This window comes from Rhynchophorus ferrugineus, unplaced genomic scaffold, assembly GCF_030347505.1.
Source record: "Rhynchophorus ferrugineus isolate W39M unplaced genomic scaffold, kcgeb_rfMv2 rfM6, whole genome shotgun sequence".
Taxonomy (NCBI): domain Eukaryota; kingdom Metazoa; phylum Arthropoda; class Insecta; order Coleoptera; family Curculionidae; genus Rhynchophorus; species Rhynchophorus ferrugineus.
Window position 1 is genome coordinate 19,346,986 of NW_027472585.1, and position 14,775 is coordinate 19,361,760.

General features: G+C 32.3%; 2 protein-coding genes across 2 annotated transcripts in view; one reads left to right on the forward strand and one right to left on the reverse strand.

The window, feature by feature from the left end:
- eIF6 (eukaryotic translation initiation factor 6) overlaps positions 1-5,601 on the reverse strand; it is a 32,449-nt gene extending 26,848 nt beyond the window's left edge. Inside the window, exon 1 of the mRNA XM_076407623.1 lies at positions 5,546-5,601. The gene's annotated coding sequence lies outside the window, so the exon portion shown is untranslated. The remainder of the gene's footprint in view (positions 1-5,545) is intronic.
- The window catches only part of LOC143198427 (frequenin-2), a 170,903-nt gene that overhangs the window by 20,144 nt on the left and 135,984 nt on the right, over positions 1-14,775 (forward strand). The window lies entirely within an intron of this gene.

The following is a 14,775-nucleotide window of genomic DNA, read 5'->3' on the forward strand; positions in this document are numbered from 1 at the left end:
TTAGTTTAAGTCCGAGTTGTTTCTGCTGTATTAATATATCTTTCCGATATATTTCCAAATTACATTTAACATTCTCTGCTCGTAGAAGTTCATAATTATAAATATTTACGAAAGATGAAGTCTTTCTACAATATTCACTCGCCAAGCTTACAACCACAAATGGATTTTGTTGAAATGCAGTTGGAGTTTCTATGTGGCTGCTATTGGATATTCTCGTGAGTTCATAAAATGCAGCAGTTGTTCTTGAAGTCGGTACATTAGCTGTATACAGCGGATATAGAATAGACAAGGATACTACTTTGCATAATTTCTCAAATACTTTGGATATTCAGGTAAAACAGACTTATTTTATGATAGGTGGAGACGTTTGCCTGGTTTAATAATTATAATACTTAAAGCCATTCTTCAAGTGCTAGGGAAGTGGTTTAGACATAACATGGCATTAGATATAAATGCTAGTAACTTATTGCACTTTTCTAAGACTGTACAGTTCTTGTAAGATTCTTGCAGTTATTATGTCAAATCCGGGAGATTTTTATCATAAATGCCTTTCATTTTGGTTCGTTTTACATCCCTAACAGCACATTTTTCATATAATAGACCAAAAAATATAAAACAGTTAAATCGTTTATCTTTTCTACAGACATTTAGGATGAAAATAGACAAAACAGGTTAAAAAAAATCACCAGAGGTTCCTGAAGCATATTTTCCTCGTCAACACTAGAAGTAAAAATGTGTTCGAACCGCCATATTGGTGAAATGGCACCAAAAAGAAGTTTTTTTTAGCAAGAAACCAGTGGAAAACTTTTCAGTTAACCTCCTTTTTTAAAACAAAATGACTAATCCTATCAACTAATTTGAGTATCCGCAAGTATATCATCTTTAAATTCTTGCTTTAAGTTTAAGTTCCTTGCCTACTAAGAATGCTTAATAATCTGGCAGAAAGTTTTACTGTTGGAGGAGACTTAATTCTAAACATATGGAGTGGTGTTCGATGTTAACCACATCCAAAGACAAAGAGTTTAAGACAAGCAATTCAAGAAATGAGCTATAGTAATTATCACACAACAGATAAGCCTACCTTTTAGCCTGCTGGCATTGATAAAATTCTCGATTTGCTAGATTTTTTACATAAGAAAAGTGTCTCCCAATTCTATATAAATAGAAGGGAACTTTAACTTTAATTCTTAACCTTAAGCGAGAACATAACAAAAAAGACACCAAGTAATAGCCTTACTAACATAACCATTGAATAGGAAAGCATTAGGATAGACCTCTAAAAAATTAAGAAAAAAGAAAACCCAAAAGAAGGTGGCAACAAACTAGGGATTCAACATATAAGACAATACTTAATAATAAAATTCAAAGACTTTAACAAGAAATATAAAAATAAATAGAACGTTTTATAAAACCCGATATTTAAGAACTATCAGCAAATGTTATAAAATCTATACCACCTATAAGAAGCAACAAAAACAAGTTTGGAATCCGACAAAAATACTTAAAAATCAACCAGGTATTATTGAGCGTACTTTGAAGGAAAACAAATATGCTTTGCAGTTCTTCTAGACAATGATAGCCTTTTATAGCCTTTTAAGACCTGATATATAAATTAAACAATATTCTGCCAAAGCAATACGTAGAGATATAACATCATATATCTTCAACAGATTCTTCAGAATTAAACAGGAAGCAGAATATTCTGAACTAAAACAAATATAAGCAACAGCAGGGCAGCGTTTTGGGGCCTATTCTCTATCTGTGCTATACTAGTGATGCATCAAAATGACTGCAGCTATATTTGCGGATGATACAAGACTGTTAGCACAGGGCAATAGCCAAGAAGCATCCATGAAGAGACTACAGGCAACTTGTAATTAACTATTAGACTCGACCAAACAATGAAGAATAAAATTAAATGCGCTAAATTTTCTTCCTGTTAATTTTTATCAACAAGTAGCTAAGCAACCCACCAGTCTTGAAGTTGAATAATGCTATGTTGCCATATGTAGAGATGGGGTTCTGTACCTGGGATAGCAATGTGAATAAGAATTAAGTATTCGAGAATAAGGTATTGCATAACGCAGTGGATGCACCTTGGTATGTACGCAATGAAGATTTCCATCGAGACTTGGATGTTTCTACGGCCAAGAAAGAAATTTAAAGGTTCGCTGGGAAATACGAAGTCAGATTACACCTCCATGAAAACCCAAAGGCGCTTCAGCTACTGCATGGACGACACTCTGTTCACAGACTGAACAGAATTGAACTGTGGGAACTTGTGTGATAATGCGTGAGTGAAGGAGTGTAAGGTGTGAGAAAGGACCTATAGATTGTTGCTAGATAGAAAAGTAGATGAAAAAATGGGAAATTGGTACTACTTTGGAATTGGCTTTACGAAGTCACAATCAGTTAGTCCGTTTGTTCAATGGCCCGTTGTTTAAAACAAAGTACAATACGTAAATTGTACTGTAAAAGTACACATTCTTCATTCACACTTTGATTACTTCCCAGAAAATTTGGCAGATATGAATTCAAGACAAGACAATCTCTGTATTTTGCTAATTATATTGCTATTAATATAGTCTATTCAAAACAGTAGTGACACGGGTGACCTGTCAAAACGTCTCAATGTTGGCGCAGCAACTCTAAGTTTTAGTACATTTTGGCTCTGATATATAACAAAATTTTAATATAAATAAAATAATGAAAAAAAATGTTATGTATTTTTGTTTATTTTCATATTATAGTACATCTAATGCATATATTATCGAAGAACTTAAAACTACAATTAAGTATACAACCACAATAATTTATAGCTTAGAGTTGTTTTATTATATATACAACTTTTTTCCACACTAGTATAGGTAGGGTTCTAGGAGCATTTTTTTATGTAGTAGTATCCACCTAATTAACAATTGCATATTTGAGTAATGTATTTTACTTTCATTAGAGAGCATATTTATGATTTACTACTACCTGTATACATATTTCTTGATAAAACTACATTTAATCACTGCATCCTCCTTAATGTATATGCCATATCTATATATATATATATATATATATATATATATATATATATATATATATATATATATATATTCATGTATATTATATACATGTTCATGTATATTCTGAACAATAACACACATGCTCATAAAGCTTTCACACTCTATAATACAATTTCCTACAATCAAAGTATATTAATTGTAATTGACCTTTAGTTGTTTCTTCTGTCATCACCGTGCCTGCATCATCGAGCTCACATAAACTGAAGGTGTTATTTTCGACAATGCCTCTTTCCGTAAATCCAGGCAGTTCTGGTTTGAATATACTTCTCGACCTGAATGTCTATTGCAATACCCCATATCAACTTAATTGGATTAAATATGCAGTGATAGGGAGGAAGACATAATACTCTGTGGCCATAACATTCAGTAATCTGATCTAACATGTATTTTTTCTTGGGCTTATTTCTAAAAAATTGTATTACATAAAATGCAATTAAATATTTCACATATATTTACAGAGTAACAATTTGAAATAGTTCATTCTTTAACATGAGTTCCTCGAAACTTATTTTATGTACTTTAAGCCATTCCTTAATTGAACCCTTAGTTGATGCACTTGTTGGGATTTTCACCAGTGTACTATATATATGGTAGATGTAGTGTATTGTACGTAACAATAACTGATGGTTCCTCCAAGTTCTTTAAAAGCTGATTTTCAAACTATTGCAAAAATAAGTTATGGCTTATTTCTCCATGGTAGTCACCCTTGGACTTCTTTCTGCACCAGGAATAAAAGCATTCCTGTTTCCAGCATGAAGAACTGTCTGAAGAAATGTCTGAACAAAACCTAATCGATAGTTATGTCAACGTTTACCTTTTTCCATCAACTTTTGTTGTCTTTACATGATATTTATTATCATCTTGCCATTAGCGACCCAATGTACCATTCTGAAATATTTATGTCTCATTTAAATATATAAATTGATATAATAATTCTTTGATTTTGTTATAAGTTTTTAAAAATTGTATTCTGTTAAACCAATCTCTGGAAGTTCCATTTCCTTTATGGGTTATCTTTATACCACTTAAATCCTATATTACCCAACAGTGTATGAAGGGATGTTCTACATCCCTTAAATAGCTGTATATGTTTTGGCTTTTTATGGATACTTCCCAGACTAACAATTTTCTCTGAAATAATTGTATTAAATTATGTTTTGATTGAAAAAACTACTTACTGTTTTTTACATTTTGTATATTTGATCTCTGATACAGCTAACAAGAAGCTGATCTTGATTCGTTACCTGTTTCGCATAAACACGGTTTCTTTTTGGTGAATTTAAGGCTATATTGTTTTTTATATTTTGAGATATTTTAATGGCCGTGTCCGTATTAATATTCAGTGCAGCTGCAACGCCCAAAAAATATTTTCAATAAAAACCCCGGCGATTTACAATTTATTAAAACAAAGCGTTAAAACAACGTTTGCGGATTTATAACCCGTAATTATAATATTTTGAAGAATTTTGCAGACGTTTGACAAACGGACAACTTTTGCAGGCTCTTTCGTTTACATAATCGAACTTTTGTACCAGCATATTATCTCTTTTTAAATAAAGTGAGAAGGATAATATTGTCTGACTATAAAACCAATTTACAACTTTAGACAGACACATACTGACATGTCACTACTGTATTGAATTGACTATAAATATGTATTGCTAATGCTTCGTAAATAAAATAATATTTTTCAGTCTATTCACTTTTATTTTGATGCATTAACTCATTTAATATACTAAACAAATTTGGTAAGAAATGTGTTGTCGTATGGCAAAAGGGAAGTGTATTTCGGAGTAATCACATAATGAAGATTACGGTACAAAACCTAAAAATCTCTTAGAGTTTTTTTGTAGAACTGTATAATCATCGCTAAATAACTCTGTTAAGAACTACCAAGCACAACTGAAATCAGTTTCTCTCATATGCGTTTCCAGATATTCTGAATTGATTATTGCGGAATTATTGAGCGTTGTGTTATAGGTTTTTTATCGAAAAGTTAAAGCCAGAAACATGCGAAAATTGATCAGTAAAAATCCGTTATTGCACATATATAAAAATGTCCGTATTTCATTCCGAAAACAATAAATAAACCCGAATGGTCGTTAAAGAGGGAAATGGGCCACCACCCCCATCAACCCGCGTAATAAAAAAAATGTATATTTAGTTAATCCCGTGTAAATTACCGAAAAAATTATCTCGATAATGGCGCTATAATTTCGGGATTTTATCTTTTTTATATTTTTATGTGTCACATAACTGTGGGCCAGCACGAGACCTTTTCCACCGGCATAACATTATAAATATACGTGACATGTTTAAAGCCGGAACGGAAGGGGGTGGGCTTGTGATAGTTTCTTTTTATGATTTTATTTCGTCCGTTCGCGTTATGTAATGAATGACATCATCGGGGGAACAAAGAACGAGTCATTGAGTTTGAACAAGACATTAGGGTGAGTCATTACAAACATTACAGAGGACGACACGGGCCTTTTGTTTCGCGATTGTTGAATTATTTTTTTTTTTTATTAAAATATTCTAAAATTATCTATTGTGATTATACATTAATTCTTATCCTTTTTCACTATGAAATCTATTAAACTAAAACATAGATTAAACTATAAGATTATCATAAGCAGTAGATGGCAAGTCTGGTAAATATTCCGGATTCAAATTGCGAAAATTTAAAATTGCAATAGGCTAGATGAGTGTAATAAATAATGCCAAAATATTGATTTATAATAATGATATATTACAGAGAGACTATTCAAACTATATGTATGTTAAAATTGAAAGTGGGACTACTAAGATATCATTAGAAATAAAGACAAAAAAAATCAAAATCCCCATATCAAGTCAAACAACAATCAGAAGCGCTACGAAACATTACGCATTAGAATGTTTAAACTATTTAGCGCGCTTCGATTTTATTTGGTTTATTTATCTTATATATTACGTAGAATCGATTTGTTTATGATCACTGTATTTTCTTTTTTTTTTGTTCTGGCCTAAAACCAGGCGGTGGAACACATGATGCATACCTGGTCGCGGAGACTGCCTCTGGGCTTATCAATACACTAAACCGAAACCGTCTCACTGTTGACTTCTGTGCGGGTAGCCTTTATTGGGCACGAGAACACGGCGATAAACAGATAGTGAAACTAACCATTAATTCGCGAACTTGAGTTAATATACGACTGGATACTGTCGTATGGGGGCAAAAGTTATGACTGCAGCGATGGATGAGGCCGTTTCAGCCTTGAAAAGGGAAAGTTTAGCGGTGACGCGGTGCTAAGCTCCTAGCGTGTCGATCAGCTTGCGAACAACCGGGTTTGCAGAAGAACCTGATCTTGTTGTTTGTGGAATGATTGAGATATGAAGTGTTTGATTTCTAGAGTATCAGTTTCCCTATGAATTTGATTATTTATGACAAACAATGAGGCGTTTAAGATTCTCCTGAGAAGGTTATTTTGGTTGGGTGTAACAAATTTGAAGAAGACCTTAGATCCGTACAGGAGTATATACCGAAATGGCTGCACTACGTACTGGACTGTAACTCAGAGAATAATTTTAAAAATAATATAGAATTTTAAAGAATTGAAGTAAGTATTAGAGATACATTAACCAATGTGATGGAATATTGAAAGACATTGAGTAAAAATCTGCGTAACACTTGGGTAGAGAAGTGTAGATAATAACTCTAAGGAGTATGCAGTAATAATACAAGCCGACAGTTAGGAGCTGTAAGGATAATATTATTGAAATTAATTCCCTTCTATTTGCTAAGGCAATTCAAAATTGTATCGGTAGCAAACGTACTGAAAAATTTGATGATGATAATTTGAAGATACAGACGCAAATGTATTTAACAAGGCTATCAAAATATTCATTTTACATAGTGGACAGTAACTACAATACAACAAAAGATTGAAACCATATACATTTGATGATAGATGTTTGATTTTCGATGTCGATTCTTTGCGGCAGTGAAATTAATGATAACAGTGACAATGATACTTTGTTTAGAAAATCGAAATAGTTGTTTTTACTATTTTCTTCGCAATTATTCCACGATTTCTCACCAAATACACCTTCTCTGTTCCTTCATCCGTTCCGAAGATTTAGCGCGACTAACGATAAGCAATTCATTTAGTTTGTTTTTTCATACTAACTAACTGGAACTGAATCAATTACTAAATACCCCTCAAAGCTGAGGTAGGTCCCAACAATATAATCCGTCCATTAAGGGTAATGATAATACTTGATCCCGATACCGATACCGAGAAGTGAGAAGAAAAGCGGACTTTTTTCTAAATACCTAAAAATGTATTTAAACCATTCCCGTCCGAAATATCCGTAGATGAGGAAAACAATTTAAATGACTCTTTCGACATTCCATTTCAAATGGATCTATCATACGAGACATTCTCTGTTATGGAAGTAATACGAACAATAATGAAATTAATGCTTAAATATCTCCCGGATTTGATATAATAACTTGAAAAATCTTCTCGAAACACAAGAATTCTCAGAATAGTGCTTCAAGTTAATAACCCTTATATTTAATGCACTTCGCTGGAACGAACATATAAAAGAAAATCACAATTGTTAGTACATAATAATTTGCTATTATATAAGCAAATATTGAAACCTATATGGACATACGGAGTTCAATCATGGGGATGTTCTGCAAACAGTAACATAATAAAATACAAAATTTTCAGAACAAAGTCCTGAGAGGTATTGTGGGCGCACCCAAATACTATAGGGTTGATTACCTACATCGAGACCTTCAGATACCCACAGTCAGTCAAGAAATCAAGAGAATTGCAAGGGGGCATGAGGAAAGACTCCATTTTCCATCTGATACAGACTAAAGGATCAAACTATCTGATCTTGTGTAGTGTTGTGTAGTGAGGTACATATAATAAAAATACAGCAGTGACATGTATAAACATTATTTCACCAGAGACTGAGATAGGGCCGATGGGTTCTCCTAGTTATATACTTAGATTTAACTTATCATAAAGGTAAATTATAGGTTAGTCAGAAACGACTAGTAACAAAGTAATAATTAAATAATAAAAAAATATATTTAATGCCATGTTAAATCTAAACTACTTTTCTAGTACTTAGAAAATGGCCCAAAGTATTATGATTTTCAATTTTTATTGTCTTTACACTTTTTTGTTACAGTCTTGCCAAGAGTGCTGCAATGAATCATTTTGAAATATTCAAGTTCCTTATATTATTTTATGGCTTTAATTGAATTCTTTTTAAGGTAATGTCTGGAAGTTCCATTAAACCTCTCCGAGGGTTATCTTTACACCATTTAAACCCTATGCCTTATAAGAGTGTATGAAAGGATGTCTTACATCCCTCAACAAGCTGCATGTCCTGCATTTATAACCTGTAATAATTATAAATAATATTTTGAATAATTTAGAGTACATCTGACAACCGGAGGGCGACGAGCTGTCAGACGTATGCAAAAGTCTTGAAAGCAATAGTGATAAGAGGTTTTAACTCTTACCTATACATTATTGTGGCTGTATAACTAAACTAAATTAAAACTTAGAGTTGATGTGGCAACATTGTAATGTGACGTCACAAATATCGACGACGCATTACTAAAAAAGCTTTGAATAGACTATAGATGTCTTCCTGATATTACTAATCTTGATTTTGAATTTTCGCTCTTTTCACGATGTCGATGATTCTTCTGGATATTTTATCGCCTATTATAACACGCCACAGAAAACTACAAACAGATGGCACTTTATGTTTAGTTTCCATATTAACACCCACTTCCGATATTAAAAACTTTAATGGTGATTAAGTTTAAGGGCCGCATCAATGTATATGTATGGCCCCATTACCAGAATAGCGCGACTGGCGACCGTTTTTCATTTCATTCCAAGTTTCTGAAACTTAAAAGCCTTGACTCGAAAGAGTCAACGAGAGATTGAACGTCTCGTATAACGAACCCGAAAAAGTTTCATAAAGTTTTCGCGAAAGGCCACCGGAAAATGCTTGGAAAACCTTTGAGTGGGGAATAAAACGGGAAAGGATATTTGTATGATCTTCGATATGAAGCCATAAAAATGTATTGTCGTTTTTGCAAAATTTGTTGTAATTCATACAGTTTTTTATGTTGATAAAAATCTCTTTCATATAAATCTTATTGAATTTAAATGTTCTAGTGTACTAGTGTATCGCCCTGTGGTTGAAATTCGACCACAATTTATTGAGTTAGTCATGTTTCTCTCATAATAACAAAGTAAATGGAATAACTTTGTAGGAATGTTCGTCGGGTCGGTCGGTCGGTCGAAATGTGTGGCTGCCGCTGCGATTGATTGTCAGAACACTCACTACTATCTTTGGAAGGAATTTGCACGGGAACTAAAAACACTGATTGAATCAAAGTTGTTTATTCTAACTTACGATTGATACATGTGGTCGATGGGAGAATGGACAGGATATTAGGTTAAGGTGAAGGAAGTACGGTAGCGCTGTGGAAGTGGTACTGTTACAGGGGGACGGTGATAAGAAAAGAGAGCGAGACGTCGTCGTGATGGCCTTTTATACTCCAGAACTGCATGGTACCAATCCACCGGCGTTGCCAACCTTTGTAGTTGTTGATGGTGAATTGGTGGTGGCCTAAAGGGTCGTGGCGGTCGCCACAACTTAAAAATGATATGTTGCTAAAACTTGCTTTAACAGTAATTTCAGTATACGATTCGAAATGTATTTGATATATAATATTAATTAAAATAATAAATGTCTGTATATTAAAACATATTAAAATATATGCAAACTGTCTCAAGAACTCAGCATTCATTCAACTCAACATTTTTTAAATGCCATTTAATTAAATCAGGGTACATTACAAATCATCGTGGTCCGATAGATTGAATAAACCGTGCCGGCGCGCGCGTCCTGTGTGTTAGAAATATTTGAACATTCTCATTATTGTTTGCGACGTCGTGGGTTCATTCTGTGTCTTATCAATAACCAAATTTCCGATATCGGCATACTATTAGTCTTCGAGGCGTGAAATTTACTTTATATTTTTTTTAAATAAACGGTAATGTGCATAAGTTTTATATAAACCCATATATATATCATACATTAAAAGGAGGAAATAGAGGTAATAAGAGGTGAACAAGAGGTAAAAAGGAGGTAAGAACATACAGCATAATATTAAATTTTTAATTATAAATTAAAGTATATAAAACAACGAACCTTAACTATGCCATAAACTATTTACTAGACTACCACATATTTGGATATAGAATACTACAAATGTATTGTAAATAAATTAATTTTTTAACAACTTCATTGTAGATACATTCCTTTATACTTCTCAGACTAATTACTAATTAATTAAAATACAATAAAAGTTGCAATAGAACATTTTTCCAAATAAAGGCACTGTTAATATATTTCATGGGAAAAGGGCTTACCACTAAAAACCACCACCATATTTAATGAAATCAAGAACTCAAGTACCTAAAAACTCAATGATGTTAATATTTTATGTTTTTCTTAGTATATATATATATATATATATATATATACCTTATAAGTCTTTTATTTCTTCTTAAGCCTGCTTTTCTCTTCTTTATCAATATCTTCAATATCAATTTCTTTTATTAATATTTTGGCAGATTACTCTTCCTTATCAACAAATCCTACAGCTCTAGCAAATACAATACTTTACCAAATAGCTACCTTTTCAGGACTAGTGGTATGCTATATCTTCCTGCACTTCTCCAATGTCTAGAAACTATATATAATTCTCTATTACCTTGTCAAAATTCAATTCTAGGATATTTTTCCGGAGCTCATATTGACTACTTGTACTTGCTTCATTCAGCTCATTTGTTTATAGCATTTTTATTTATTGCATTCAAAAAACTTATATAGACAGAATCAAATTAATTTTTTGCCTATAACTCTTCTTGCCTTATCGTACTCTACCTGAAATTCATTCGTAAGATAATAATCACATCGATACTTTTTATAAGCAATAATTTTTTTTTCTTTATCGTCCTGGCTTCCAACTTTTAAAGTCATACCAATTCTTAAAATATAAATTAGATTGTCTAACATCTATATTATGGATCCGACAAAGATGCTGCTGAATTCAGTATGTATGGATACTAAAATCATTAAGTTGAGGACACAGAGAAGGCAAATGATCTTTTTTGTCATCGGCTTCAGTTGTGCAGCAAGCTCATGGTAAAATTTTCGCATATGTTTCTTTCTCTTATTGATAAGTATGTCTTATTACGAAATTGATATATTAATTTACTTTCACAACAAGCATTTAAGTCATTTAATTAATTTATCCTATTTGTAACAACTGAAACTAAACTTATCTTGGATTATCCATATTTATAATCCTGTTAAAATGCTGAAATGTTAAATTAAAAGGTGTTTTTTTTAAGTAAAAAGGAATGCCAAAAAATAACTTTATAAAAAGCCATATCATATTTTAATAGTTAAACAAATAAATGCCCAACATTACATCAGAGCAATACCGTTTGTCGCCATTTCTTTTGAGAAATGCTTAGCTTGCAGTACTCTACAGTGTTGCAAAGTCTAAAGGCAAGATATATTATATTACATTACATTATAACATATATTGTACTAAATAGTAAAAAACGTATCTATTCTATTATTATTTTTTGTTTCAAAATAAAATATAAAAGTTAATTTCAGAAAGTCTTCTAAAATAAGCTACATCCATAAAGCAAATAGCCTAACGGTAAATTTGGACTGGACCACAATTATTTCTAATGTATCCTAATTAAATCTAATTTCTAATACACCACTGAACATTATAACAAAGAATCATAAGTAAAATTATTTTCAAAACTGTAACAACAAGCTCTGAACTTCAAATATAAGTATATATAGCAGATAATATATGAATAAAATAATTTTGAAATTGGTTTTAGAATTTAACTAGAATTCAGTATACACACTAAAGATAACAATAACGAACACAATTCGATAATTTATTTTTTACAATTTGGAAATGTATATTAAATAAATATATTTACAATTATTAAGTGAATTATTAATCTTTCAAAACTTAGGTCTATATAGTAAGTAATCAAAATAATTTATACAAAGTTCAAAGAATAAAATGCCATATAGTCACATATCTTATTGCATTAATCATTAAACACATTAATAACAGGACAATTGAAAAGTCCCCGGCCTGACACATAGATGACGCTACTAGAATTAAGTCCATACGGTTTTTAGTTAGCCATAACCCTCAAAAGATGCATGCATAAATTTGACAGCTGTCGGATCATTAGTTTGTGAATTATAGCATTTTGAGTGAAGCAACTTTTGTTATTGTGAAAACAATGGATAAAAAGGAATTTCGCGTGTTGATAAAATATTGTGTTTTGAAGGGAAAAAATACAGTTGAAGCAAAAACTTGGCTTGATGCCGGGTTTTCGGATACTGCCCCAGGAAAATCAACCATCAGGGATTGGTATGCTTAGTTTAGATGTAGTGAAATGAGCACCGAAGACGGTGAACGCAGTGGACGCCCAAAAGAGGTTGTTACCGATAAAAGTGTACATCATATCATTCACGAAAATTTGGGTATGAGAAACCTCTGTGCAAAGTGGGTGCCACGCGAGCTCAATTTTGTCAAAAAATAACGACGAGTTGATGATTCGGAGCAGTGTTTGAAGATGATCAAGAGTAATAAACCCAAGTTTTTGCGTCGATATGTGACAATGGATAAAACATGGCTCCATCCTTTCGCTCTGAAGTCCAATCGACAGTCATCCGAGTGGACTGCACACGATGAACCCGCTTCAAAGCGTGGGAAAACGCAACAGCCGGCTGGCAAAGTTATTGCGTCTGTATTTTGGGATGCGCATGGAATAATCTTCATTGACTACCTAGAAGAAGGGAGGATCATTAACAGCGACTATTACATAGCGTTATTGGACCATTTGAAGGACGAAATCGCCGAAAAACGGCCGCATTTGCAGAAAAAGAAAGAACTGCTTCACCAAAACAATGCACCGTGTCACAAGCCATTGAAAACGATTCCAAAAATACATGAATTGGGCTTTGAGTTGCTTCCTCATCCTGTTCCTGTGAAGATATTTTCGTCGAATATAGATCGCCGAAACTGAGGTATATATTGAAGCAAAGGACAAATTGTACTACAATAATGGCAGTGAAAAGTTTTAGGGTCGCTATAATCAGTGTATCACCCTTTAAGGGAATTATGTTGAATAATAAAAACCAAAAAATGTGTTTTACTATGGTAGCCCGGGAACTTTTCAATTGCCATGTTATTTATCAATGATTCATTTCCTGTTAATTCATTCTCTTAATTCTGTAATATTCTGTTGATTCAAAATTTCTTCTATTTGTTCTGTATGTTCTGTATATAGAAAAAATATATATAGTTACTTTCATTATAACTCCTGTATCTTTTCATTACTTAATTTATGAATTTATGTAGTCTTTATTTTATCTTTTATCTTTATCTTTATCGTCTTTATCTACATTTGTACCTAAAATATATATTGTGAAACCAGTAAATACACCAGGCTGATTAAAAAATAATTTCTTTACCTACATTTTAAAATAAAATTGCATTGTTCTTTGCTTATTTATTCCACTCTTCGATCTTGCCCTTTCTACTTTGTCTTATATAACAAATGAATAATTAATATTCTTTGAAGATATTTGATAATTGTTAATATTCTTTTCAACATTCATTTTATCTCTTAATGCATAAATTAACGTGCTTTGTTAAGAAATACACTTACTAATGAAACCTAAAATTATTCAAAAGTTAATACCACTAAATTGTAGAGAAAAATCTAAATAACCTTTAAAAATTTTTAAAACATGTTTTAAAGTCTCCTTTTACCAACTATGGGTTTATCTGGTCTGGGCCTAAAGTTTAACGTGGGCTCCGAATCACGGTCCTCAACATTAAGCCTACCGATTGGTAAGTGACCAACTTTAGAAATCATCCCAGAAGACATCCGGTCTTACCCAGCCTAGTTACTGGCGTGACTGAGATCATTTTCCTTGTTGGATTTTACACTTTTGTCTAGAACATTCACAAATCTTAAACAATCACAATCATAAATTTACGATCATGCCCCAGCAGGATTTGAACCAACGGCTATCGAAACAATAGGAGGACTGTCCCATCGCCTTTACCACTGCGCCACCAAGCCGGCTATATTTAGAATTACTTCTAGTACAATGTCCAAAACCATGTCAATTATCATCACTCTTTAAGTAACAATAACTTTCCTTAATTGTTTTCTGTTCACCATATATCAAATTAATCAAAAGTTGGAAATTTGAATATTTCGTAACTGAAAGGACAGACGATTCTTGTTATTTTCGAGTTCTGTTAATCTATGTTGGGAGGAAATTTTTTCATTTGTCGGGTTTTTCTTCCACAGTTCTGATAAAGCGAACACATTAATTTGCTATCTGTAAAAATATAAAATATAATTTTACTTGACCATATTTATTGATCGTTTATTTTATCTAAACTTTCCATAATTGTTTAATAGTTCCAGCAATGCGCATATAACCGAAAGTAACACAAAATCTTAAATAACACTTCTTAAAATTAAAAAGCCACGTTCATTAATGTTTTAACACACTCACTTTCCGTTTTAATATCGTT